Source organism: Leptonychotes weddellii, chromosome 14, assembly GCF_054177405.1.
Source record: "Leptonychotes weddellii isolate Sample4059 chromosome 14, ASM5417740v2, whole genome shotgun sequence".
In the NCBI taxonomy this organism is placed as follows: domain Eukaryota; kingdom Metazoa; phylum Chordata; class Mammalia; order Carnivora; family Phocidae; genus Leptonychotes; species Leptonychotes weddellii.
This window is the reverse complement of record NC_138382.1, coordinates 2,592,492-2,616,598: the sequence shown is the minus strand read 5'-3', so window position 1 is coordinate 2,616,598 and position 24,107 is coordinate 2,592,492.

Here is a 24,107-nt window from a genome sequence, read left to right as displayed (position 1 = left end):
CCGGACGGACGAGGCGCGCAGGGCAGGGTGTGGGGAAGGCACGCCATCCTTCCAGCACCTGCACGTGGCCACCAACGTGGACGCTCCCGAACCCCATTGTTTGGGGCCCAGAGCTGAGGAAGGAATGTGGGGCCACCCCACGGAACTGTCGCTCTCAAATTCCGGTTTCCTTTCTCTGCTGCCCGGGATGGAACTGAGCTCTACCGTTACAAGGTCCGTGGACAGGACGGGGAGCCCCATTATCAAAGGATTGCCCAGACACTTAGGGTTGTGTGCTGCAAAATGAGTTCCCAAAGACCCCCCCAAATGACTGACGGTAGACAATTTGGAAGCACAGCCTCATTATTACTTCCTCGGAGATTCATATTGTACATGCGGCATTGACCATGAGACAAATTCTATCGTCCACTTGTTCTGAGAAATCCCCAAACTTGTGCAGTTATAGAATCCTGTTTATCTTACAACGCCCATCCTAGTGAACAGAACGAACAGAGCATCCTTTTAGACTAGAGGGCCAGACCGACAGTGGCCCTCATGAGCCCCATGCCGCTAGGAGGACGTGCTTGCGGCCACCCCAGACCCGGGTCATCGTCGCTACACAGTAAAGCTTCTGCTCGCCACATGTGCGGGACCCGCGTGTGTCACGGGGAGCTTGCTGGTGAGCCGCGGGGGCCTCCAGGGGCTGCCTGGCCCGTCCGGAGCACCCGGGATCGTGCCGGTCCTTCGCTGAGCTTGGGCTCTGTTGTGCGGTGTCAGGCTCTCTCCCTCCACCAGCGCACTTGCATTTTCTGCCCAGCCTCTTTGGGGAGAAACCCTGGTGGGACCACCAGCATGGTGTTCAGCCTGCATTTTTGTCCTTGGGGCCACCTCCCAGACTGTGCTCTCGGCCACAGGCCTTCCCTCCCACCCCCACCCTGCCACTGCAGCCCCCACCCCCCCACGCTGCTCGAGGCCTCCCCACCCGCTTACCCGTAGACGCTCGTGGCTCCGAGAGGCCGCCGAGGTGCGAGGGCAGTCGCCCTGTCTCCTGCAGGGATGACCCCTCTCAGCCTCGGGTTCGTACTCTTTGACTTGTTTTGGTGTGTGCCCCTTGGATAATTACAAAGTCCCATGCCCTTCTTTAATGATTTTCGAAATGTTAACATGAATCCAATACCATGATTGAAAACAGACTAACTCATGTCTGGGACTAGCTCTGGATGGAGGCCGGGGCCGGCGGGGGACAAAGCCAATAGAGTCTATGGAACGGCGTGTTGGGGGTGGGGCAATGGGCGTTCACTGTGAAATCGTCTCTGCTTTTGGTGTATTTGAAAATTTTCATAAGAAAATTTGGGGGCAGGGCGGAATTTGAACAGTGGCAATTTAGGAATATGTTTTGTGAGCACCTGCTCTGCTCACGGAGGAAGGAGGGGAGCCTCAGGGAGGTGGGGTCAGGGGGCCCACCTGGCCGCGAGCTGCCGCCGGTCCTTCTCTGCTCAACCCTCTGACGGCACACGGCTGCGTCTGTGCCCCGCCGCTCACGCCCAGCCTGACGCTCTCGGCGGCGCTCCAGCTCTGGAGCGGGGGCCGGGGACACTCACAGCCTATCTTGGGGGGCTCATGTCTGGGCGGCTTGCCCAGCCGAGTACCAGGGCTCCACATCCCCTTGTCCGCCAGTCTGTCCTTTCTGACCCTCCTGGATCGCACACCAGGCCCAAGGGAAGAAGCCAAGAGCCGTCACTCCCCCGGGACGCTTTCCGAATCCGGTTCCCATCTGGCTGGCCCTGGAAGAGGCCACGTCAAGTCAAACAACCCATCTCCGAGGAAAGCCTGGTTCCTGTGTGATGGATTTGCTTAGGAGAGAAATCGTGCCCAATCTATGTTTGGGTTAATGTAGGTAGGCGAGAAAAATGTGCATCCAGTGACTCTGAGCATCGTTTAAACAATTCCTTCTGCATGAGGGGCGTGCACACTCATGGGACGAGGCGGGGACAGAGCACAGAGGCCTGCCCCTGACACAGAGGTATCCTCGAAACCTTGGGGCCAGATCTGTAGGTAGGGGCCCCTCCTGGAGCGAAGGGAGCCCCGAGGTTGCAAGAAGGAGTTGCGCTCTGGAAACTAACCGCTCCAGAAAGTTGACTACTCCAGCGAGGACTCCAAGCCAAGGTTCCAAACGCAGGTGTTAAAGGCCCACCTGCACACCCCCAGGTTAGAAGTAACTAGCAGTGGGGTGGGAAATGATCAAGAAAGGGTGCAACAAGCCCACCAGGAAGGGAACAGGATAATGATTATAAGGTTGGAGCCCCTTCTGGTTTTGAATATCCTACTGGGTTTGTATTAAATTAACACTTAACTCTATGGCCATGGGGGGGTCATTAAAGATTTTTGAACCAAGTGATGCTAGCACCCGGGAGGAAAGAATTTATAAGGAGGCGCGACTGGCCCCTAGGGATTGTCCCTGGCCAGAAAGCACTGAAGCCCGTGGGACTCTCCGCCCTGGCGGGACTGGTGGACACCACGGCAGGAATCACGCCATCTGGCCCGCGTGTGCTTGTCCAGGGACAAATGGTGGAGCCAGAGGGAGAGAGTCGGCGGGGCCTAACTCTGAAGCCAGACCCCGAGTCCCCTAGGGAACATGAGGGAAGAGCATGCAACTGCTCTCTTAGTTCCAGTGTGAGGTCATCGGAGCAGGGGTGCAGAAATAGCTTCTGGATTCACCAAAGCTCCTAGGATCAGAGCCTCGTGAAAGATCTGACGACCGTAGCCCATGCACGCCATGAGCCCAGCGTGTAAGGCTCCAAGCGGGCACTGCTGGCCCCCAGAGAGGGAGTCAGGACGTTGTACACACAGCATTTCCAGTGACAGTAAAATACGAATGCTCGGGAAAAGCCCAAGGGAACCAGGGGCAGGGCACAGAGACGGAGCAAGGGATAAAGCCAGGATCTAAGTGAGGGTCAGATGAGACACTGGTTCCAGACTCGGTTTCCAGGAAAGTGGAGCCCCCCCATGCACCCCATCATTCTAAAATCTGAGGTACCTGGGGAAGGTCACTGTGAATTTGCTCCGCCATTGGATCTTGATGTAGAATTTGAGCTTCTGAGATGAATTTAGAAGTTTGTGTTTATATACGCTTTTATTTTCTAGTTAGAGAATTTATTTATTTTATGTTTTTAAAGATTTTATTTATTTTTGCCAGAGAGGGAGAGAGACGGGGAGAGAGAGACAGAGAGCACAAGCAGGGCGAGCGGCAGAGGGAGAGGGAGAAGCAGGCTCCCCGCTGAGCAGGGAGCCCGACGCAGGACTCGATCCCAGGACCCTGGGATCATGACCCGAACCGAAGGTGGATGCTTAACCGACTGAGCTACCCAGGCGCCTCTCTAGTTAGAGAATTTAAATGCTCATCAGAGAGATCATCAAAACCTGCTAACCATTAGTACTGTTACTAACCTTTCTGGAATTCAGGAGTAAATGTGACCACGATCAGAGTTGATGTTACTAAGAGCTACCAAGTACTTAGGAAGGGTCAGCGTCTGGGCTGAGCACATCGTGTGGACAATCTCTAGTACCAATGGCAGGTACTAGAACCACTGCCAGTGGTGGTGGAAGCCAAGCCTTGGATGTGAACCCCCCTAAAGGGAGAGCAATCGGTCAACTGCAATATTAATTCCCAGGTAATCTCGCTCTGAAGCAGGAGGTGCAGCTCCAGACTTCCAGTTCAGCCACGTTGCGGGACGGAGAGTTCCCAGAAGCGAAACCACACCCGGGCCTCAGGGGCCGCCCCTCGGGCCCCGATGCTGACCCAAAGGGGCAAAATGAGCCCCTGTCGAGGAAAACCTGTCTCCCACATTCTGCTTTGTGAGCATCTGAACAATTCTTTGAACGAAATGGGCTTTATTCTTTAAGCAGCTGAAGTATTTTTGACATTTCTCAAAAATCATCTTCAAAGAAGGGCTTATTCCCAGAATAGCTCATTCGAGGAAATAGTCAAGGTCGGTTCTGCTACTTGCAGTCTCTGGGCAAGGTGCTTTGGGGTGGGGGTGGGGGGTGGCGGGGCAAGAAGAGCTGGCTCTGGGGTCCAGGAGCAGGGAGCCAGCTTTGTGGGTTTGTGGAGAAGGAGCTGCTCTGGAGTTTGAGCACAGGAGTGAAGTACGAGGGTGGGCGGTGTTCTGGCATGTTCTGCAGGTAGACCTGAAAGGGCTCAGGGATTCTGAGTTGGGTGTAGTGAGAGCAGAAGCCGGGGAAGGACGCAGCCGCTATCAACGGGAAGGGGACACCAGAAGATGGAGCACAGCGGGGGTGTGGGGGGTTGTCAGGAGCCCCAGCACTGAGCCCTGGCCATGTGGATAGACACGCAGAGATGGCCGCAGGGAAGCTGGTCACCTGCTCTGCAGGCCTGCACCTGGGCTGGGGCTATGGACCGGGTCTTTAATCCCCATGAGATTCAGGGACCATGCCCCCCTCTGTTGGCTGAGCCCTATAGGGAGGGCAGACTGGGCCTTCAGGGAGCTTTCTCCCCGGAGGCTGGGCCCCCAAGGTCCCTCCATTCTGGGCCCCCCAGGCTGCTGGTGACTAGGCCCGGCCCCACCGGACGCTCCAGCCATGCCCCAGCTGCTGGAGCACTCCCCGCTCCGGTCTCACAGGCCCCCTCCTCCCATCCCCACAAAGTGTACAAGGACACTGAGGCGACCCTGTGTCCCTGCTGTAACTCTGAAACTTGGAGGGACAGGGAGGGGTCCCTGCGGGTTTCTCCTCAGCTCCCTGGAAATCAGACACCTCTTCTGAGACAAGCGCCAAGTTCGGACATTTTCTACTCTGGCGGATGAAGCGGGCTCCCCCAGCAGCCCGTGGCCTCCCCGTGCCCGTGAGGCACCCGGCTGAGCAGCCCTCCCTCCTCCTGAGCTTCCCTGACCCCGCCACTTGCTCAGAGAGGAGTTAGCCCACCAAGATTGGTCCCATCAGGATTTTCAGGTTGGGAGCTTGTGTATCAATTATGCGTCTTCTTTACCTAATGGCTTCCCAATGCTGTCCTGGTTTGGGGTGAGTTTGTGGCATTTTTACATTCACAAGAGGAAACCACATACAATTGACCCTTGAGCAACTCTGGAGTTAGGGCACTGGCTTCCCCCACAGTCAAAAACCCACATATGACTTTTTGTTTGTGTTTTACTTCTCATCTCTGTGACTTATTTATTTTGTAACCGGAAGTTTGTACCTCTTCATCCCTCCACCTGTTTCGCCCATCCCCCTCCACTCCCCTCTGGTGACCTCAGTTTGTTCTCTGTATTTAAGAGTCTGTTTTGTTTATTAGATGCCACATATGAGTGAAATCATATGTATTTGTCTTTCTCTGACTTATTTCACTTAGCATAATACCCTTTCTTTACGTATACATCGATGGACACTTGGGGTGTTTCCATATCTTGGCTATTGTAGACAATACTGTAATAAACAAAGGGGTGCATATATCTTTTTGAATAAAAGTTTACATTTTCTTTGGGCAAACACCCAGCAGTGGGATTACTAGATCATATAAGGTATTTCCATTTTTAATATTTTGAGGAACCTCCATACTATTTTCCAGAGTGGCTGCCCCAGCTTGTGTTCCCATCAACAGTGCACAAGGTTCCTTTTTCTCCATGTCCCTGTCTACACTTGTTTCTTGTGTTGTTGATACTAGCCATTCTGACAGGTATGAGGTGAGATCTCATTGTAGTTTTGACTTGCATTTCCCTGATGATGAGTGATATTGAGCATCTTTCCACGTGTCTGTTGGCCATCCGGATGTCTTCTTTGGAAAAATGTCTGTTCAGGTCCTCTGCCCATTTATTAATTTTTTTTTTTTTTTTTGGTGTGAGTGGTATACGTTCTTTATATATTTTGGGTACTAATCCTTCATTGAATATATAGTCTTCTCCTATTCAGTAGGTTCCTTTTTTGTTTTGCTGATGATTTTCTTGGCTGTGCAAAAAGCTTTTTTATTTTGGTGTAGTCCCAGTTGTTTATGTTTGTTTTTGTTTCCTGGCCTCGGGAGCCAGACCCATAAATATGATGCTGAATCCAATGTCCTAGAGACTACTGCATGTGTTTTCTTTGAGGACTTTTATGGTTTCAGTCTCACATTTAGGTCCTTAGTGCATTTTGAGTTTATTTTTGTGTATGGTGTAAGAAGGTAGTCTAGTTTCATTCTTTGGTATGTATCTGTCCAGTTTTTCCAGGATCATTTATTGAAAACACTGTATTTTCCCATTGTATATTCTTGTCTCCTTTGTCATAGATTAATCGGCCATATAAGCATGAGAGTATTTATGGGTGCTCTATTCTCTTCCGTTCATCCATATGTCTATTTCTGTGCCAGTACCATACTGTTTAGATTATGATAGCTTTGTAGTATATCTTGAAGTTTGGGATTGTTATACTTTCAGCTTCATTCTTCTCAAGACTGCTTCGGCCTGCGTGTAATTTTTGACTCCGCCAAAACTTCACTACTAATAGCTTACCAGGGACCAAATGCTTTACCAATAACATAAACAGTCAATTAACACAAAATTTGTATGTTATATTATTACATACTGTATCCTTACAATAAAGTGAGCTAGAAAAAAGAAAACGTTAAGAAAATCATAAGGAAGAGAAAAATACATTTACAGTGCTATCCTGTATTTATCAAAGAGAAATTTGTGTAAACGTGGGTCCAAACAGTTTGAACCACATTGTTCAAGGGTTGACTATATTCCAAGTGGCGTAAACCACACATTGCCAAGAAGCCCTGTGAGCAGACACACGAGCCTGGGTCACAAAACCCAACACCTTATGGGAGAGTCTGGGCTCTGAGGAGGTAGAAATATTAGCAGAATGCCGTCTTTTTGCTATGAAAACATCCCCCCTTGACTTAAATATCATGATGAGAAGCACCCAAAGGAGGTTTTTGTTTATCACAAGTTTCTCTCAGAATAGAAACTGCCCACAGTATTTTTCTTGGGAGGTACATTTGCATGGCAATGTTCATGGTTGATATTTTTAAGCTAATGCATCATGTTATACAAAGTTGAGCAGAAAAAACAAGCTTCTATTCGCCTGCTATGTGTTTGTTCTCCACAGTCTGCCAACTGGGCTCAATACGCTCTACTGGTCAATGTGTTCGGTGCTTGGATTGTTAGCTCCCACATTCCTGAAATGCCAGAAGCTCACAGGCAGGCCTGGTTGGTTTGACATTTCGGTCCCAAAGCTGAGGCAAGTGGCCTAAATCCTTTGCTTATCCTTCTGTCCGGCACTTGAGGCCCACAGCAAAAGGCAAATGCTGGCAGTGTTCTTTGGGTGCAGATAAGGTTTCAAATGCCCCGATCTCTCCAGAGGAGCACCGCTCCACAGAGGAAAAACGGCCAACCCCAAATTAAGCAGCTGGCCCCCCTGTAAATCCAGGTTCTGGGGTTTGGGTCTTAAAACACCACACCTGTTACAAGCAGGCAGGTGCAGTGGGACTGCAACTGTGGGTGCTGTTGGCCAGAAGGCTTGTCTTGACAGACACAGGGGTCCTTGTCCACCTGACGCAGGGGGACAGGGTGATGAATGAGTTTTGCTACAGCCCCTGCCTCCCCGACAGAAGGAAACCAGCACAGTTTAGCCGGATCTCTGCAAGCAATAAGAGGAAAATATTCATTTGCTTGGGCCAGCCAGGCTCTTGGTTGTCTTTCCACTGGGTTTCTATGGTAACAATGTTCATTGTAAGCACAAACACTTATGGATTCAGTCTCCGGACCACATCCGCATCCCATGCCCTGGGATGCTCTGCTCCAGCATCCGGGGCCATGGCAGAGGAGCGGCCCCCGGAATGAAATAGCTGAGTGTTTAAGCACCGAGCATCCATAGTCCCTTCCAGGGAGGAGCGAGCCAAGGCTGCCAAAGGCAGGCGGTGAGGGGTGCAGGCGAGGCACCTGGTGTGGGACCAAAATTCCAGCTGATGTGATTTTGGTGTGGGACCAAAATTCCAGCTGATGCTCAGATGTTCAGCTTGTCTCAGCATCCAGACTAATTATTTTCTTTTCTTCTGCACCATTGTTGGAATTTGGGGTAGATTACTTTCCTAATGACGGCATTTTACTGAAGATTTTCTTTTATAACAGAATCTTGGAGCCTCTTCTGTGCACATTACAAGCAAATCCAGGGCGGTGTGGCAAAGATCCTTGACCGTGAATCTCTGTGAAGGATACAAGCGAAAGGAATCTGTTTTCATCCGTCTTGGATGGAGACACAGAAAACCCAGAGTGGCCCTGGGGTCACAAAGACTCGCAAGCCACCCCCCTGTGAGAAAGGATCCTGGCAGCAGCTCCCTGGGTTCACGGCTAATGCAAAACACCAAAACCACAGCCAACATGTCAGAGGCTGCAGCTTGAGACCCTCCAGACGGGGGCCCGCTCCTGTGGCTTCTGCACTGACACAGCAGTCTGTCCATTCTTCCAGCTTCTATTTTTATGACTGTTACTGTTATTTATTAATAGGAACACCAAGAGGACCCTGTCTCTTTAATTCAGTTGTTCCTGCTTCCCTGTGTGTCTTTAATTCCACATAAGGAAACGAGATCTTCTATTGCATTTGTAAACTGCTGTTGTAGTTTCTTTTGGCAAAGCTGAATTCTGGTGAAACTCGGCAGTTCACCCATCAGGACACCTGGGGTCCTGTGCCGGCATCTGTGGTGGGCCCAGGGCCTCTGATGATCCTGGGGAGCTCCGACCAGCCGGAGGATTGCGGGAGGAAGGGTTTATTTGTTTGATCTCCGAAGGTCAGGTTGTGCGTACAAGGAGGCAGAGGTCAGGCTGACGTTTCTCGGGCTTCTCTGGGCTGTTCTGAGTAAGCGTGTTCCAGGAAGCTGGTTCGTTATTTTGCCCAGAACCTGTTGATCATGATACATTTGGGGGGGGGGGTTCAGGTTTCCTGCTGCAAGGAGTCCTGAGAGTTCCTGATATTTACCTAAACAGGCCTTCAAATATTGACTAAAGGTGCAATACGGGGGTGTGCGGTTGAAGGACACCAGAGAACACTTGTGGGGACAAAGTGTTGACCAGAATGTGGTCTGTGTTCTGTGACAATTCTCTGAATCCACGCATAGGAATCCGTCTGCTTTTTCCTTTCTGTGCAAAATGCTTCAAGTTCCAACGGTCCAGAATATTCACCGGCTGAAACGCTGCGACGTGGCTCGTGAGCTCTCCCACACTGGCAAGATCCCAATACAAACACGCCGCCACAAATCAAGTCAGAAATCACTTCGGTCTGTGAAGGATAGGAACCCCTGTGGATGCTGTATGACTTTTACAGAAATTCTTACGTGAAGCGGACACAGGGGAGAACGTGGGCACCACCCCCAGGAGAGCGCAGCGAACGGGAGGCACTCCATGCAAACTGTTCCCCTTCTCTTGCTTTCAAACACCAAACTCAGCCAAACAAAAATCTGGCCCAAACAATGGGGAAATAGCAGAAAATGATTCACTGTCAGAATCGCAGGTGAGATAAACAAGCCAAAAAAAAAAAAAAAAAAAAAGATTCAAAGAAATGAACTTGCCAATACTGTGACATACTGCAACAACGAGGACGTGATTCACTTGGCCTCCAAAGCAAAAGTCACAGCAATGCAGTGCGATCCTTCACGAGAACACAGAGGTCAACCCCGTTGGCGGGAACAGGCAGGAAGAGGGAAAACTCCATCCAAGTTGACACGTGGCTGAAGATGGACCAGAGTCCCTGCCGCTGTCCCTGCGCCTTTGCTGGGGGGCTGGGCTGGGGAGGCTCCCGTGCAGGGCGCCAGGTGGGGCCTCCCGAGAGCACGGAGCTGCCCCGTTGGCCTTCCCAGCGTCCTTCTTTGGGGATCTAATACCATTCCTTGACCTGCCCCTTCTTCTGAGTTTTCGGTGACTCCTGGCCCTTCTCAGTCATTATTACTCTCTGGGCCGGGGGGGCGGGAATGTCTTCTTGGCCCCCAAACATGATGCCCCGGCCAGGCCTAGAAAGTGAAATCTGGCTTCTGAGAACACTGCTGCCTGACAGGAAGGAGCAGTGGCTCCCTTGACCCCAGAGCCTTTTGCTGAGAAGTGGTTGCAGACATTTGTGCTTCGTTTCGGGGGACGGGGGGCGAGGAGCGCCCCACCGGTCCTTGCCTGGGATGGCCGGAGCCCTGGGCCACCATCCAGGAGCCGCTGTGCCGGCCCCCAGCCTGCTCCCGTGCACTTTCTAGACTTTGCACCCAGGTTCATGCAGGGCAGTCCGCTCTCAGACTTGCCAGGTCAGAAGCTCTGGCAGGGTCACCGTCGGTAACCCTGCGGGCAGGGAGGCCCACAGCAACTCGGAGCTGATTCCCCTTCCAAGAAGCCCGCTCCAGTTTCCTCCCGGGGCGGCACGGTTCCCTTTGAAAGGGGGGTGCTGGGAGCAGCTCTAGCCTGGGCAGCGCCTGCCAGGCCCAGCAGGGCCCTGATTCAAAGAAGGCAGCGAGGCACGGCCTGGCCGGCCAGAAGCCGCTCGACAAACCGGTTATCCCAGCGGATCCCCACAGTGAGGCCTTTGCCAACTCAGATGGAAAAGAGATAGTGTGTTATTTATAGTGCGTGTACACACATATACACACACGCATAAAAATACAGATGAGTGGATATATTCAACTTTTTATTGTTGAATCTACCGAGAGTGCAGAAAGCCCCGTAAAGCAAGCAGGGAACTTAGTGAAGTTCTGCGTGGGAAACAGGTTTGTAACCCCCACCTGGGACCTGGGACCTGGGACAAAACCCCCCGGGCAACCCCGGGCACCCCCACCTCACACACCTCCCTGCCGGGGGCCCCACCTGGCTAAGTGTCCTGGCCACCCCTCCCCTACTGGTCTCTGTAGCATTGTTGCCCGTGGACATTTCCCCACAGTGGGATTCAGCTTGGCCTTATTTGGCTCTGCCGTATGCGTCCGTGAGGTCCCCCACGAGATGCACACGTGACCCAAGGTCAGGGTCTTGGGTGCCCTGACTTGATAGTTGGTAGATCAGAAGTCTGGTGGCCCCTGGGATTGTGACCAGCATCTGAAGTGAGCCCAGCCCTGTGGCGCTGAGCCCTTCGCCTGCAGAGTCTGGGCTAACTGATTCGTGTCGGAACGGAACTGAATCGTTGGACATGCAGCTGGTGCTGGAGAGCTGGGATTCACTGTCTGGAACAACGCAGGACAAGTGCAGAGGCAGACAAAGCGATGTGTCCGTTGAGCCTGCAGTCCACGGAGACCGCGGCGTCTCCTGCTTGACCCTGGAAGGCAGCCCCCCACCCCTGCCCACTGCCTGGCAGGCCCCAGAAACTCCCCCTTCCCTCCATCATTCCCGAAAGGGCTCTTCCAGGTCCAGGAAGCCTCAGCCCAGCTATCCCAGCCCCTCCCCTGTGTCCTGCCCACATCTCAGGTCCTCCCAGGCCCCAGCCTTAGCACGGCTCCTGCTGAGCCCCTTTCATGATGAACATCCAGGGTGGGAAAGGTGGGATCAGCAGGGGAAGGTGAGGCCATCCCACGCCCAGGGCCACTCTGGACTCATGGGACCCCAGCCAGCCCTGCCCCTGCATGGGGACCCCAGCCAAGGATGCCACTGGGAAGCAGTGGGAGAACCAACCTGACAGAGGGGAGGGACGTGCATCGAGGTGCGCCCATCACCCTCCCTGGACACGAGGCACTCAGCGAGAGGGGACTGCGGCCCACAGAACCTGGGCCTGCGCACCGGGTCCTGGAGCCGCCATCCTGCCTTGTGCAAAGTGCGGATACACCACACCTTGAAAATGTGTCTTCTCCCCACCCAGCTAGTCCCCTGGCCAGGGACGGCAGGCCACAGGGCATGTTCTCCACCCAGAACATGAGGACTTTGACAAACAGACACACAGCAAAGGAGTCCCTGGAAATCACAAACGTGGAGCCTTTGAATGTTTGAGAAACAGCTTGTTTTTGTCGGAAATGACAGAGCTGCCCCTGCAGGTCCGTCCTCCTCCTGTATGTTCTGTTCCCTTCACTCTGGGAACAAAACAAATACCATGGTCAGCTGTTGACCGTTTTCTGTTCTGTGCACTGAGTCCTCACCGAGCGGCTCTTGCAGCTCAGTCCGAGTGCATCGTACCTGGTTCCAGACAACCAGAGACGGACGTGCTCAAGGACACACTGACTTCATCAGGGTTCCCATAAACACGCAGCCTGCGCGAGACCAGCACACAGACAGCTGACCCCGGGGACAGCTGCAGAAAGCCCAGGGGCACCCCTGCAGTTGCTGTGGGGCGGGGCTGGGGGCGGGGCTTTCCCTGCTCAGGCAGAGCCCTGCGCCCGGTCCTGCGGTGTGGACCCTCAGAAGCCAGACGCATACATCAGAATAACCCCGGTTTGCAATGTTGTGATCAAGGGCTCTACTTAAAACAGCAGTTCTGCAACCCAGGGGCTGCGGAGCAAACAGCCCTCTGGGGTTACAGTGCAGATGCCCTGCCCCTCCCCCAGAGGTCTGAATCCAAAACTCTGGAATGGGGCCACCTTCACCTAATTCCCGCCTCCCTCACTGACCTTTGTGTGCCTGAGATTTCCTAAGTTAAGGGCATTGTCTGGAGCCCCGGGAAACTGATGGCCTTTTTATTAGTTTCCCAGCGGCTATGATGTAATGACCCATGCCCAGCACACAGCAAGAGCTCAGAGTATGTTGCTTTTGTTAATGTGATAAAGCACCGCGTGCTTCTCAGATTCCATGCAATTCTTGGTTCTGTTTATCCATCCCTCTCCATCCTCGTCCTGGCCCCTCCCCCAGCCGAGCCTGAGCGGCCAAGACCTAACCTGCCCTTTGCCCCCAGGCCACAGCCCTGGCAGTGTTTCATGGTGGGATACCAGGGGGCCCTCCAAACACAGTGGTTTAATTGAGCCTGATTTGCAAACACCCCTCCTCGCTTCCAGCTGGCTCAAGCAGGAAAGGCATTTATAAAATACAATTCGGGAGCACACATCTCCAGAAGGGCTTGAGGAGCAGATGGGGCAGCTTTGGCAATACAGGAGCCGAGGTGGGACCGTCCCCTCCGACCACAGCACCCCTGCCCCTCAGCGCCACCAGGGTCTCCCCACCTTGCTGATGGGACAGGTGCAGGGCCTCCTCCCACGTGGCATGGGCATCTTCCGAAGCCAGGACCACAGCGCACATCGGGGAGCCTGTCCCCTCCCTGCAAGGCAGCTGGGAAACTCGGCTCCCCGCTCCCTTGGGGTCAGGGCTCCCAAGATTGCCAGTCCTGGGAACGGACAGCATGCTGGACAGAGCTGACGCCCCAGGGAAGACAGGCATGAGCGCTCGGGGACCTGGCTTCGCCCGGGCCCCGTCTCATCCTCGCTGTGCCACCGTCCTGAGCAAAGAAGTCAGTACCCCCTCCAGGGGCACCATCTCCTGACCCGGAGCCCCTTGGAGGTTGACCACAGTGGCCCTCACATGGCACGTGGTTCCTGGGCGGCCCGAAGACTCGGGAAACAGCCAACACACCCTACCCCCTTCTCCGCAGAGCGGGCTCTCACTGCCTAGCACGGGTCACTGTTCCCTTTCTGAGGTTATGGGGCTGCTGACCAGCCCCCAGCCACACCCCATTCCCCACCCCTGAGCAACGAGATCATGTGGAGCTCCATCTCTTACAGCACCCCATGCCCATTCAAGACTGAGCCGGCCACCGGGGCCACGGGCAGAGTCACCCCCCCACACGGACACATGCACACATGACATACACGCACGCTCTCACACCCACAGTCACGCACACACACAACACATCCATACACACAAACTCACATAATATACACGCACACTTGATAACACACGTGCTCTCACATGCACAGGCAGATAGTCACACACACACGCACTTGCACACGCATGCACATGCACACACACGCTCACACACTCTGACACTTGTCCTCGGCCTGGGGGCACGGACGCAGGGCTCTGTGGCGGCTCCAAGGGTCGGCCTGGTGCTGGCAGCTCCGGGGCCCCGGGCGGTGCCGGCCGCTCAGGAGGCCAGGCAGAGAGCAGGATGATGGGTCTCAGGAGTCGCCAGGGAGCACACAGGGCCTGGTACCCAGGGCTGGCAGCGCAGGTGTGAGGTCCCCTAGGTTGGAGTGTGGGCGCAGCCCTCAGGGGTGGCTCTGCTTTCGGCAGGGCGGTCCCCTTGCAGCTGCTCCCCCTGCAGCAAACCCGGACAGGGTGGGAATGTGAGCAGGGAAGTGAAGGGCAGCCCCCCGGGGGCGCAGGGGAGTCAGGAGCAGAGAGGAGGGTGGGAAGGGAGCGGGGAGCCAGCTCGTTACATTGTCAGGGTTTTACGAGCCGGTTGGTAAGCTCAGCTATTACTAAAAATTAAATTGTGTTAACGGACAATTAAATAAATTACATCAAAACCAAGGTGCTGCTCACACTCCTGGCTCCCCAGCTATTTCAGCACGTTTCCCCTCGGCCGGCTCCCGGGCGAGCAGGGGGAGCCCCGGCCCCGCAGGGTGATTGCCTGGGCGGCCACGTTTGCCCTGTGGATGCTGGCAGGGGCTCGGTCAGGACGCTCCGGCGCTCCTGGAGAGCCCATTGTTCATTCAGGCTCTGCCAGCACCTGCCTGCTCGGGAGGGGCCTCACTGAGCAGGTTAGCTGCTGGGGAACCCTCTGGAACCCTTGATCCGAGTTACTCCTACCCGGAGCATCCTTCATGGGAGAATCCCAGGCCCGAGTCAGGAGCTGCGAGCCGGGCTCCCGCAGCCTCAGCTGAAGAGTGACCTCCAGTCCTGCCTCCGCTCTCGGTCCTGCCTTTTACTTTCTCCACCTGCATCCTGCGGCCGGACTTGGGCACACGCATGATGCCTGGGGGCCGCTCACAGAATCACCGAGAACACGGGGCTCCAATCATGCCCTGCCGACCGGTGGGCCCCCCAGCGTTGCCCCTTCCTTGAGGGAGATGAGCGTCCGTGCTCCCAGGAAAGCCCGCAACCCCTGGTACATCTGGGATGGGAAGAACCCAGCCCGCAATCCACCAAGGGGGCAGGTCTGAGCCCAGAGCCCCCAGCTCTTCCACCAACGTTTAACATACCCTTGAGTGTTCCGTGGTGCACAGCTCAGCGGGCTCGGCGCTTGCACACCCCACAGGTAGGGAGGGAGCCTGCGAGGGGCCAGGGAGAGGTGACCCTCCAGGCAGCTCCTGGCTCCTTGCGGCCCTGTGGCCACCCTTGGAAGTGAGACCTCAGGCTCAGTTCCTACAGAGCAAGTATCTTCTCTCTGAACGTGTCTCTCCCTCATCCAAAAGCACAAGTTTAAGATAATTTCCTGACTCATCCGTGACTTCTCTTGCGACCTCCCAGTGTTCTGTGTGAGCGAGCTCATCCTCTGGGCTGATTGCCTTTTTTGTAAGGAAATGTAATCACCCGGTAAGGAACAACAGGGTGAAGCAGCTGACTCAGGAGGATGCACTTGGGCTTCCTTTCAATACGACCACAGGTAGCACTTAGAGAAAATTAGGCCTTTGGATTGATTTGCCTGGAAGAAAAAAAAAGCGTATTAAGTTTCTTGGGCTTCAGACTTGGTCTAGCCTCTTGACAGGCGAGTGAGTCAGATGGGCACGTTAATCAGATGGCGAACGCCCAAAACCGAGCTCCGAATCCAACAACACAAGCTGTTGTGACACTGTCATTATGTGCTGCAAACCCAAACAGGCCTGAACCCCTTCACCCGTTCCCCGGGCAGGCACGAGGGCCAGGGAGCTGGCGGGTTGGCACGTGACCTCCAGGAGCGCCCACACCCAGGCCCCCAGACCTCACCATTGCTGTAAGCACAGGGGTGGCGGCAAAGCCAGGTGCCTCCGCCTGGCCCCACCCTGGCCAGGCCTCTTTAAAGGTGGACCATTTTGCAGATGGGAAAACCGAGGCAGAGTTTTCTGAAGAGCAATTACTAATTGCATTAGAATGACAAGAAACTGGGCCGGACGGAACCCCAGCTGAGACTCAGCAGAGGTTTCAAATATTGGGGGAATAGAGCATCTTTCTCGAGGTCAAGGGAGGGGCCAGGGCTGGATTTTTATAAGGACTGGTGTACAAGTGTTATTCACACCAAACTCTACTTCATCCCCTGATTGTAAGAGCTCATACACCTGTTTATTTGCCACGTCTGCTTCTTTATCTACCTGTGGTAGGATATCCAGTAATGTAACGTATTGAGAGAGGCAGACAGTGGCTAGCTCATTCAGACTGTCGCTGTCACAGGCCATGCTGTGGACCCCTTGCCTCCTCTCTCCTGCACAAAGATCAGAGTCCTTTCGTTTTAAGCCGCGTTGGTTTTCTGCTTCACCTTCCACTCTGTCTTGTTTTGTCTCTCAAGTTTCTAAGCTCTTAACCCTTACAACTCTTCTGTATTTTGTGGATCCAAGAACAGGCTGCATCAAGGGATGTTGATGTGGAAATTCTAAAGGTGATTTCAGAGCCTATTCTGTATGTGCTACATTCCTTGTGTGTGAATTCAGGGAAAGTGGGGGGCCTCTCCCAGGACGGGCTCCCGTGCAAGCGAGCAGAACAAGGTAAGAAGCCCCTTCCTAGGGTGAGCATCTCTTCCCCAGGCCCGCCCAACCTCAGGGAAGAGGTCCAGTTTATGGTTTAAGAACCGCTGTCCCCAAGGGTGACAATGTGGGATCTTCTAGGAGGGGAAGGGAAGGGGTGAGCTTGGAGGCAGAGGGCTGGCCAGGGGGCAGGAGGGGTGTGCGTCGGAGAAGTCTTGGGGTGGTGACAGTCAGTGCTGGGGCCCAGAGAAAACCCCAGGGGCTGACGGAGGCAGACAGGTATGACTGCTCAGAGCACCCATGGGCGCTGGCCCGAGACCTCAGTGCCCACACCAGGCCCAGAATCTCTAGGGTCATTTCTTCCTCCCACTGGATGGGCATCTTAGCAGCCATCCAGATAAACCTAATATTAGAAGACTTCACCACATTTTCTGGGCATAACAGGAACCTCAGAGATATGCATGAGGGTCCTTTACACCTGGCTGAGATCAAATTTCTTACCAGTCAGCTTCGTGGGATTTGAATTTCAGTTTTCATTGACTTAGAAAAATAATGTGACATTTCTTGCACTTGAGTGCGGTGGAATGTGTCTGCTAGCATTAGATTCAACTGCATAAAATAGAAGTCATATGACAGCAGCTTAAAGAGAAGGATTATTTTTTATCCTGCATAAACAGAACCAAAGAAGGCAGTGCCAGGCCCCTTCTAAAGTTCCATTTCACCATTCTTGGTATGTGGTTTCTAACAGCAAGTCTACCTCCTGGTCCAAGATGACTGCTGGAGCACAGCCATCATGTCTGCATTCCAGGTAGGAAGAAGGATAGAGGCAAAAGGGCAAGAGAGAGTGTGCCAGTTCTTCCTTCTTTTAAGGTGCTTTGCTGAAAACCCCGCCCAACATATGCTGCTTAACTAAGTGGCCAGAATTCAGGCACAGCCACACCTATTTGCAAGGAAGCTGAGAAATTTGGATTTTCGTAGCTGGGCTCATTGTTATTCCCCATAAAATACAGGTTCTGCGGCTAAGGAAGAAAACCAGCTGGGTACTGGATGGGCAGATTATGATCTCTGCCACACAAAGTAAAATTAATGATTAATATGTGAACCTACCCTCAAGATTTTGCATACAATTTCTCAGATACCTGGAGGTCTATTTGTTTCCGATTAAAACCTCTTGACTTAGTGATTGATAGTTCTCCATTACCTTGCTTCTATTTTTATTTCAAGGCTCCATAAATTGGCGGGGGGGGGGGGTGGTATTATAAAAAAGAATCAGAACATTCACTTAGCCATTGGCTATTGGGACTGACGGACCTCTTGTCCAAAGCATCCCCAGGACTCTATGTTCTTTCCAATTAAATGAAGATGTTAGTTAACTAGCACAGAGTCAGCTGTGGAGAATGAGATCAAGACACATTTTGTACCAAAAATGTAAAATAAGACACTTTCCATTGCTAACACTCTTTGAAGGGGTGTACTGGTCTACTTAAGCCAGGACAGGAGTGATATTTTGGATCATAAAGAGACTGGAGAGAGAAAAAGAGAAGAGTTTTTACGGAAGCATCTGCAAGACACTTTGAGGAGAAAGCAAGCGTGAAAGAAGATGCTTTTGCCCAAGTGACTTTTTGGGAAACAAAGTTAATTTAGCTCTGAAAGATGCACCACAGAGAGAAACAGGAACTCATTCATTATGTCTCAGAGGGGGACAGGAGGGCTTGGGGGGACGGCCTGCAGGCAGAGGACGCATCAGAAGGTGGTGTGAGTCACCAGGAGGGTTGGCTGTCCCCCTAGGTGACTGGGAGCAAGGAACAGAGAAAGGAAGAGCCTCAGGCTCTGCCCACGTGCAGAAAGGAAGGATCCAGGTGTGTTTCTATTCGACCAGGTGACTTTCATCAGTGTGTACCCTTTGCACTGACTGTCAGGCGTCTCATCTACCTTTGCAAATTCCCGAGTAGATGCAGGGTGGTGCTGTCCCTGCCCGTGGGGCCGTCCTCTCTCCTGTTCACTCAAGGGTGGCAATCGTTTCTTTGTCACAGGGGCCATGCAAGGCACCTCCTCTCACCCCTTGCACCATCAGATCTTCAGGGGGCTGAGAGCCATCCGTGGGGGCCACGGGCATATATTCTCAGCCAAGCATGAGCAGGTGCATATGGGGACATTGGAGCCTCGTCATGGAGAGACACCAGTGGTCTCAGCCCATTAGCTTCTGCACCTGAAACCACGCTTCCTCTTGTTTTGGCAGATGGTTTGGCTGGTAAGTGTGTTTGTGGGACCCAACATCCTTGTCCCACTCACTAGTCGTTCCACATCTTTTTGTTGGGATGACTGTATACTCCCGTGGAAACACTTTACTGTCTACAGCCCAGAACAGGAGAGCAGAAGAAAGATGATATCAAGACTCAACGGGAGGGTCTAGAACGAATGCTGAAGGGTCCAGAAGGACCAGCTCAGTGTGTACTCGTCCCAGAGAACACAGGCCTCAGACTGCGGCACACACAGGCTGGGAGGGAGCTGCAAGTCCGCCTCTCATGTTGCTGGGCCCAGAGCAAAAGTACAAGCAGACCTCTGTGTATAAAGGGCTAAGGGTTTTCCAGCTATGAATCCAGCTTACAAACTGCTAAACGGGAGACATTCTGATGAATATACTTCCATAATGACTTGGAAAGGCAGGCTGGGATTTCGAATTCTCTCTGTCCTTAGAGATGTCAACACAGGAAGATCTGGCCCACAGCCCTGGCGTGGGGTCAACGTCCTCCTTTCTGGATGACTGAGGGCACACTGAGGGCATCCCAGGCATGAGTGTGGCCCCACAGGCCACGCATCCATGCGCTGTCCACCCTCCAGGGCTCGGTGCTAACGTCCACTCCCAGAGGGTGATGCAGGGTGGGAGTCAGGAGCTGGGGGAGGAATGTTTGGGGGCAGGGAGAACAGTCTGAAAGGTAATGCAGTCTCCTGGCAGTTCTGTTCCCTTGACTCCAGTACAACTCACCCAGAACCAAGGTCTGTCTTGTCCAGGGATTGTGCTGTAAGATCAAAAATTGCAAGGAAGTCTATGAGTAGTTGCTCATCTGTGGTGTCTCCAAAAAGCAAGGCCAATACTCTCACATTCGTCACCAGGAAAACCGCATGAACGTGACTTAGCTAGGTCTAAGCGGACAGAGAGGCTTCGAGAGGAATGCTGAGTCTTCTAGGCAGCATCCCGACTAAGAGGGTCCTGATGGGAAAGAGAAGAGGAGTTTGGAATCCAAGACGGTAAGTAAAGGTTGGAAAAGGTGGTGAATGATGTGGATCGCTCGATTAGGGGAGCATTATGGGCTGAATTGTGTCCCCCCAAAAGGATCTGTTGAGGTCCTTATCCCCAGTACCTCAAAATGTGACTTATTTGGAAATAGGGTTTTTGCCAATGTAGTCAAGCTAAGGTGAAGTCGTTAGTGTGAGTCCTCATGCAACGTGATTCTTGTCCTTATAATAAGAAGGTAAATTTGGGCACAGAGACAGACAGACCCACACAGAAGCCCATGTGATGCTGAAGGCAGAGAGCAGGATAGGCTTCTACAAGCCAAAGCGTGCCCAAATTGGCAGCAAACCACAGAAGCTGGGAGAGAGGCCTGGAGCAGAGTCTCCCTCACGACCTCAGAAGGAACCACCCTGTGGACACCTTGATCTTGAACTTGCAGCCCGCAGAAGTGGGAGACAATGAACCTCTCTTCCTTCTACCACCCGGTCTGTGATGCTTTGTTACAGCAACCTCAGCAAGCTCATACGGGCAGTTTGCCCGCATTCTGCAGAGGGTGGGGAGCATGGGGGCGTTATGGAGCCGGGGGAAACATGATCAAAGCTGTATCTGGTGGCTGCATAAATGTGGCAGGTGAGGGACGGCGCGTGGCTGGCGTGGGCGGTGGTGTCTGGCTGCTCTCCTCGCAGTCGGCTCCAGCGGGGCCCGTCCTTCCCCACAGCCTGATGAATGTGCCCACCGGCGAGCTTCCTGTCTGCTTGTCGTCTCCCCCAGGACTGTGGGCATCCTCGCAAGGACAGAGCGGGCACGGATGGTTTGTGTCGGGAGCAAGAGAAGGAGCATGAGACATGTGCAGAGGGGTTCTCTCTCTGTGGATTTAGTGAGAAAGAGTGCCCCAAACCTGTCCATCACGCTGGCCACCGGGGAGGGTCCCATGACATTGATAGCACAGGATTTGGAGCTACTTTCTTACAAGGTGAGTGGGATGCGAACAGGGACAAGGACAAGGAGGGACCTACCCACCTTTGTATTTACCTGAAAGCCAGCTTTGCTCTCTGTCCTCACAGGAGCCTGGGTCTGCCAGACACTTCAGGAGAGTAGGGGGTAGGGTAAGGGTGGAGGAGGCAACGCTCTCCAAACACAGAAGAGAATGTCTCACGGCAAGAAGAACATCAGCGTTTGCGACCCCCTCCCCTAAAGCCCCCGACCTCCGTGACCGTGGTACACACCCGGCCAGCACAGCAAGGACTTGGCCACGCCATGGGGACGCTCGGCTGAAAACCTCCGTGCTCGGCCGTGCAAGGTTGACTTCCAGCTCGTGGAACGTGGACCACTCAGAGCAACAAGTCTCTCCGCTCCCCTCTGCTGCTCAGAGGCCAGGCTGATGGGGCAGCCACCACGTAGAAGCCGCCAGGTGCCTTGTGGAACGTCAGAGAGCTCTGGGGGTTATCGAAAATCCAATGTTCAGCAGGCAGGGGACATGGTTCGCTCTGCTCCTAACTCATGACCCACGCAAGCCCAGCGAAGCCAGAAAGGGCTGTTCCATTCTCCAGCATGGAGATCAGAGGACAGCAAGATTCGGGGATCACATTCCGGAACCCTGCAGCTGCGAGTCTCCCTCCCATTTCACAGAGGAGGCTCAGAGAAACTGCTAACCACTTAGGGTCACACCGTGAAGACTTGAACTCGGGCCAGTGGGATCCAAGATAATGCTTATTCACTCTCACTTGCCTGCTCGTCTTTATCTCCCTCACGCCCACCCCCCACATGCATGCACACACCACGCACACACACACATTCCATACACATACCTCTGCACATGTATGCCCTATTTCCCCCCAACTTTTCAAAAAACCGGTGCTTAGCAAAACACAAGATTCCTGGGCTTTAGATGACTTTCCTCCCACTAGAGGTAATTCTGCACTCAGATGTGCATCTTTACAATTTGAAACTGAACTCAAAATACTCCAACTTCAGTTCAAAGTGCTGTCAACGTTAAGCATCCATTTTTTGAAATTCTAATTGTCCCCTGTGTCTAGGACCGCCAGTATTTGGTGTAACATCAAATGCCGAGGAGTGGAAGCAAGACAAAGCTTGGCTCTCGGGCGCGCTCAGCCCGTGTTCAGGGAGAGCGCCGCGGTTTTGGCTTTGCTTCTGGAATGGAAAGGGCACGACTGTCATTTGCCATAGCCCCGGCAGATTCCAGGGACGTGTCCAAGCCGAGCCTTCAGCAGACGGGAGCCGGCTTTAATTCCAAGTGTTTCGACTGCTTCAGTTTCGGATGATAAAATGCCAGCCAGGGTCTGAGATGTTGGGAGTATCTGTGCTTTAACGTGTAAAGCTACTGTAACTCTATTGTCAGGGCACCAAAGGCAGTGAGGGAGGTGACTCAGAAAACAAATATTCCGAACAGTCCCGACATCACGGCAGCTGACAGGAAAATGCCTTTGATGACACCAGACACTTGGGGTGAGTATCAGGTGTTGTCTTCCCCAGCCACAATTGCAAATGACCTTGAGGAGACGGGTTTGGGTGGAGCGGTGTGAGGTGATGACGGCCGGAAGGTACTCCTGCCAATAAGGAGGCGCGGAGAAACGGGGTGGCCGCGTGCTCGGAGCCGGAAGCCACTGGGGGGGGTGTTCTTACGCCCTCCCCATGGCCACGTCCCTGTGGGTCCTTCCACCTCTCCCTTTCTGGTGACCTTTGTCTCGGGCATCAGATGGCGTTACCATGTGTCCCTCGTCACACGGGACTTGGAAAACTCAGGCGGGAAAGTGGAGTCTAATGTGCGCACCCACGTTTCTGCTCGTCCACTGTGCTTGCCCGTTCCGGACCCTGCAAGGTCCCTTCCCCCAGTGTCACCTTCTGCTAGAGGAACTCTTCTAGCAACCTCAGGGGTAGGTGTTCAGGAGACAAATTCATTCCATTCCCCCCTTGTAGGAAAAGGTCTTTATTTTCCCCCTCATTCCTCAAGGCTGGGTTCAGACTCCACACTTGACAGTCGTGCTGTTTTCCCCTCAGTCCCCGTGACACTTCCTCCTGGCCCCGTGGTCTCTGACGTGAAACCCACAGTCACGTGAATTGGGGTCACCCTATAGGCAACCCTTCATGTATCTCTGCTTTAAATTTTTTTTCTTTGTGTTTAGATTTCAGAAACTTAATGATGATGCATCTCGGTGTAAATTTCTCCGTGTTTCTCCTCTCTGAGATCTATACAGCTTCTTGGATCTGTAGGTTTGTGTTTTTGCCAAATGTGAGGTGTTTATGTCATTATTTCTTTGAATATTGTCTCTCTTCCCCACTCTCCTATCCTTCTGGAACTCCAGTAAGACGAGCATTGGATCTTTGTTATGTGGGCCTGCAGGTCCGTAGGTCCCTACGGCTCTGTTTATGGACTGGTTTTTCTCCGATCTGTTTTCTTTCTGTTGCTGAGCTGGGGAAGCCCATTGATCTGCCTTCACGTCAGTGCCCAGCACACTTCTGAGAAAGAAACCGCATAGGATGGATTCACAGGGTTAGCATCCATATGGGGTCTGTGGTCATGGTTTAGAAAGAAACAGTCAGTCCAATGAGTGGTGTCCTGGGCAAGCTCTGCTTGGATACAGGACAGAAGAGGCCAGATACTCAGGTCGAAGCAGCTTCAGGTTTGGAAGGTAACTGCGAAAAGAGAGAGAAGGCGTCAAAGCGGTGGACACTAACTAGAGCCCCAGATGGAGGTGGGGCGGCCACCGAGTCACTGAATGGAAGGTTTCAGTGGAGTTTAAATCACTTTGACCTGGAAGAAGAGGGTCAGTGCTCATGTCTGGGATGCCCAGAGTTGAGCTTTCATGTACTGGTGTGCATGGGGTCCAGGACAGGATAGAGGAGTGGTCGGCTGACGTGGGAGGAGGAGGAAGTGGATGAAGATGAACAGGTCACAGGATGGTGATGTAAGAGCCATCCAGAAGGTGACCAGTGGAATTCACTGTCCAAACCAGAACGCTGTTGAGAATGGAAGAGATGCCAACACTCATCCGACACTCAGTGCTCCAGGAGTAGTGTGTCTCAACTGAGGCTCTCCCCAGAAGCCGTGACATGGCCATCTGGTCACCTAGATGGAGTGGGGGATGGAACGGGGGGGCGCACAGCTGTGGCCGGATCGCATGTCTTCAGTGACTGAGGAGGTGGTGGCCGTGAGTGATGTAGAGGGTGGAGGAGGCAGCTGGGCACATCCTTCAGGCTCCGGGAGTTTGGGGTAGGGAAGAGGGAGAGGGAATGTCTGGAAGGAGCAGGAAGAAGGAAGAGGCATGACCTCCACTTCCTGGTCCTAAGGGAGGTGGCACATGAGGAAACAGCATCTTCTCAAGACATCTGCGGTGAGGGTGATGTGCCTGG